The sequence below is a fragment of the Psammomys obesus genome, unplaced genomic scaffold (assembly GCF_907164565.1).
Source record: "Psammomys obesus unplaced genomic scaffold, mPsaObe1.curated_primary_1811, whole genome shotgun sequence".
Classification (NCBI taxonomy): domain Eukaryota; kingdom Metazoa; phylum Chordata; class Mammalia; order Rodentia; family Muridae; genus Psammomys; species Psammomys obesus.
In genome coordinates this window covers 3,405,628-3,410,651 of record NW_026590677.1, presented here as the reverse complement: position 1 = coordinate 3,410,651, position 5,024 = coordinate 3,405,628, and the positions used below count along the sequence as shown (strand labels likewise).

Below are 5,024 nucleotides of genomic sequence, written 5' to 3'. Positions count from 1 at the left end.
AAGTGCTTCTGTATACACTCCATATTTGTTACCTACAATGATTTGACATTCAGTTACAATTAACTGCTGCTTCCAGAGTGTGGAAAAAAAAAATCTGATTTAGTGTTCTGTTCAGGTTTTAGCACAATGGAAATGATGCAGAGTTAGAACAAGAGATTAACTCTCTTAAACTTATTGAAATGTAGCCACTCTGAAATTAAATAATGTAGAAAAGTAAAAAGAGAAAGTTTACTCATCAAGGACTAACCAATAGTAGCTTTCCTGTAGGAAAAGGCTATGCTAAAAAGTCAAGTTGAAAGAATCAAGAGCTGAAGGGTTCTACAAAACTGAACAAATTTGTCAGTTACAATAAGACCCTTCCATTTAAATCTCTTTTTTAACCAAATATTTTTTGATTCTCGAATTTTTTTATAGAAGTCATACAAGGAAGAACAAAGAGATTTCAAGATTGTCCTTTACAATTCTTCAAAATATTAAAAATTATTAGACCTGGTGTTAGATTACCTGGTATATTTAATAAAGAACACATATGTGTTTGTATCGCATAGGCACTCAAGTACAAGCAAAACCAATAACAACCACAAAACAATTTTCTAGTTTCACCTCTGATTTCTTTCTGAGTCATTGTCTGGAGATGAAATATGAAGACTTTCAGGTTTATACAATTTTGTTTGCTTGTTATTCATAGCCACATGGGAGAACCACTTATCAAGGTTGAAAATTGATTCAGGTACCATATATGGATGGTCAGTAATGCTTAGGGACACATTCTTCCACTGGTGATGGAAGACTTTATAAAAGAGATGGGAGAAGAGTCGCATGGACACCTGCTCAGCCCATAAACTGGAAGTTACTGACAAGTCGTGGACTAGGGCTCATTTGGAGCTTCTAAAACCACGGTGAATTCAAATCTCTGGGTCTTCGTACTCTTAACCTAACCCTGACATCAAGGGGTATAAAGGCAAGATGGCTCAGTGGTTCAGAGTTCTTATTCTTGCAGGGAACCCAGCACCTACATGGCAGCTCACAACAGTCTGTAACTTCAGTTCCAGAAGATTTTGCACCTCCTAGTGGTCTCCAGGGGCACTTCACATATGTGGTGTATAGGCAAACACCCAGAGGGCCTCTGAAAGACTCTGCCCTGCGGACTATCAAAGCAGATACTGAGACTTTAAAGCCAACTGTAATGCAAAGTGCATGGAATCTTATGTAAAAAGTGGGAAATAGTAGGTTATGGAGAGGACAGGAACCCCACAAGGAGAGCAACAGAACCAGAAAATTTGAACACAGGAGTCTTCCCAAAGACCCATACTCCAACCAAGTACCAGGCATGGAGATAACCTAGAACCTCTGCGCAGATGTAATCCATGGCAGTTTAGTGTCAAGTGGTTTACATAGTAATGGGAAGAGGGACGATCTCCGACACAATCTGATTGGCCTGCTCTTTGATCACTTCCCCCTGAGGGGGGAGCAGCCTTACCAGGCCACAGAAGATGACAATGCAGCCACTCCAGATATATTCTGATAGACTAAGATCAGAAGGAAGGAGAGGAGGACCTCCCCTATCAGTGGACTTGGGGAGGGGCATGTGTGAAGAAGGGGGAAGGAGGGTGGGATCGGGAGGGGAGGAGGGAGGGTCTTATGGGGGGATACAAAGTGAATAAAGTGTAAAAAAAATAGAAAATAATAAAAAAGAAAAAAAGAGCCATAATAAAATAAAGAAATATTTTATTAAAAAAATTGAAAAACTCTTTAAAATAGATTCTCTAAGACCTCAGCAAGAAGCACATTATGATTGGTTTATACATGACCGTGTTACAATAACATAAAAATCTATGAGGGACCATAATACACAAAATGCAAAAAGATGGGAGTAAATATTTATAAAATACGATTCTCCTAACATTATTCCTCTCATATTTTCCCCTAATATTTTTAATGGGGTGCCCTTGATTCTATCTTGTTTGATTTCTCTCTCTTTTTTCCTCAATTACATTTTATTTATTATATTCACTATTACAAAACACTAGAGAATTTCTTCTGTGTGTAACATTCTCTGTACTTTAAAATGTATGTTTTTCAATTTAAAAAAATATTTAAAAAGAAATAACTCATACACAAAATATAATTGCAAAAACTGTGCATTATATATTTTAATGGAAAATAATATAAGTAATGTTTTCTCATACCTAAAATGCTTAATTAGTAGCACATTATGTTCAGCTGTCTATTTCTTTTTTCCAAGTGGAAAGTTGACATGTGTCAAGAAAACAATGCTTACACTTGCCCATCTAAACTTGTGGCTTGATTAATTTGAACAGCTTCTCATCCTGAAACTCTACCTTTGAGAAGACATGTTGGGAAAATGTTGATGATGGTAATACAACAGCGTGTAACAGGCAAGATTATCTCATATCAGGAAACTTCAACCACTATCAATAAATTTCCTAATACAAAAAAAATATGACTACTGAATATGTTGTGTAACTGCACTTTAATTTAATGGGGAAATAAATGAATGAAGATAAATTACAATCATTTTCTTGAGTTTTCTGTAGTTAGGAAACCATTTAATTAAATATGTAGGTGAACTAAGTAGAAACTTGGGAAAAGAATAAAATACAAATGTATAAAATATTACATAAAGAAGAGCTCATTAAACAGAATTCCCAAAGATGACTTCTGAACTGAATTCTCATTTACAGAATCATTAACCTTTTAGTTGGAGGCAATTTAGTAGTCACCCACATTAGTGGGTCTCCTCTCAGACAAGTTAAATTTGACTTGGGAGTGTGGAGTACCAGGTCCATGAATCAAAGTTTAAGAAGCCCTGATATTATCTAGTCACTAAGTCAATTCAAGAATCTCTGAATAATGCCTCCAGTCTTATGACATCTGATATGAACACTTGCAGTTACAAGCAGTTTATGATTTTAAAAGGCAACACATTTCACTCTCTGTAAGATCTGTTAAACAAATTCAGTTTAGCAAGCACATATGGGAAACCTACTATGTTCCTGGCACCTTATACAAATTATTTTAACATGATTTTTAATTTTCATAATAGCTATGTTAAACAGTTTAATTCCCTCATTAACAAATGAGGAATTGAATCTCTGACAGGTTGAATGGCATCTCCAAATTCATGTAACTAACTGTCAGAGCTTCTCCTTTGCACATGTGATCTTATTTATTTCAGTGGGGAGACAGAAAGACCTGGAGGGACCCCAGAGTCTGGGAGTCAAAGCCGGTTGTCAGCCTAATCCTGTTCCGTAGTCGCCTGACTTTTTTTTTTTTCTTTCAACATGACAGATGCCCTTTACCAAGGACTTCTTGGTTGGTGGAGTGGATGAGCCATCCCCCCGACAGTGGTAGCATCCATTGAGAGGGTCAAGTTGCTGCTGCAGGTGCAGAATGTCAGAAAGCAAATAATGGTGCATAAGCAATACAAGGGCATTATAAACTCCTGTCCTTCTGGCGTGGTAACCTGGGGCCAATGTCATCAGATATTTCTCCACCCAGGCTCTGAACTTTGCCCTCAAGGATAAATATAGGCAGATCTTTATGTGTGGTGTGGCCAACAGGACCCAGTTTTGGCCCTACTTTACTGAAAACCTGGCATCAGGTGATGACCCGGGGCCACACCCTTATGCTTTGTGTACCCTCTTGATTTTGACTGTACCTATCTAGCAGCTGATGTGAGCAAAGCTGAAGCTGAAAGGGAATTCAAAGGTCTTGGTGACTACCTGGTTAAGATCTACAAATCTGATGGGATTAAGGGCCTGTACCAAGGCTTTAACATGTCAGTACAGGACATTATTATCTACTTACCTTCCTACTTTGGTATATATGACACTGCATAAGGGAATGCTTCCAGACCCCAAGAGTCTTCATCAGTTGGATGATTGATTGCTCAGTCTGTCACTGCAATTGTTGGCCTAACTTCCTATCCTTTTGACACGGTTCACAGTCGCATGATGATATAGTCAGGATGCACAGAAATGGATATCAGTTATATAGGCATGCTTGATTGCAGGCAGAAGATCACTCATGATGAAGGAGGCAAGGCTTTTTTTCAAGGGCACATGGTCCATTGTTCTCAGAGGAATGGGTGGTGCCTTTGTGCTTGCATGATGAGATCAAGAAGTACACATAAGGGGGCGGGGCAAGATGGAGGCACTGGGAGGACTCTCATTCTGATCAGAAGCACACCAGGATCAGCACAGTGACCAGCAATCAGAACTCGTGGCCATATAACACAGTGATTGTGTTTCCCAGGTGAGAGGATACCCCACGGTGGGGGATTCAATCAGCTTTTAACTCACCCAGCTAAACCTCGGAAGAGATCCCGGTTCTGCCAGACGCTTGGCCGCCAGCCCCAGCCCAGAACTACATGCCAGTGTCTCTGGTCATGGTCCCAGACTGAACCTTGTGCACCACACTATCAGAGACTGGAATTTTCAGTCGAGAGATTACCCCACGGTGCAGGAAACGATTGGGACCGACATTAGGTCACCCAGACAACCCCTGGAAAAGACTCTTGGGTTCCACGGGCGCCCCAGGAGCCAGCCCAGAGCCAAAGCCGGGGACCCAGGCTCTGTCACAGAGCCCTGCCTGCCTGCGTGCCTGATTGGCCGCCTCAGATAGAACTGTGGGCACCAGGGCACCATCAAATGAGTTTCACTGTCCGGTGTAAACACACAGGGAGGGAAACAGCTGGTCTGATCTCAGAGCACTCAGCCGACACCCCCACCCCGAAAAGGTCTCAGGAAAATTACCCAGTTTAGGCAGACGCCCAGGCTCCCAAAGGCCAGAAAGGCAGACACAGGCAGTTTCTGCGTGCCAGCCAGCTGGTTGAGACTGAGCAGTGCGCCCCAGGGCAAAAAAGAGACTGGGAGTCCCTGTCTCCAGAGAATCCACAGGGAAGGAAGGAAACTGTACTGACTTAAATCACCCAGTCCTTTCCTGGAAAAAGTCTCAGAGACCTGCAGGGGCCAAGCCACCATCACTCAGGTGTGCTTGAG

At 41.1% G+C, this 5,024-nt stretch overlaps 1 pseudogene; it reads left to right on the top strand.

Moving 5' to 3' along the window:
- Positions 1 to 3,312: 3,312 nt before the first annotated feature.
- Positions 3,313 to 4,156, top strand: LOC129677648 (ADP/ATP translocase 2-like; annotated as a pseudogene).
- Positions 4,157 to 5,024: the final 868 nt, after the last annotated feature.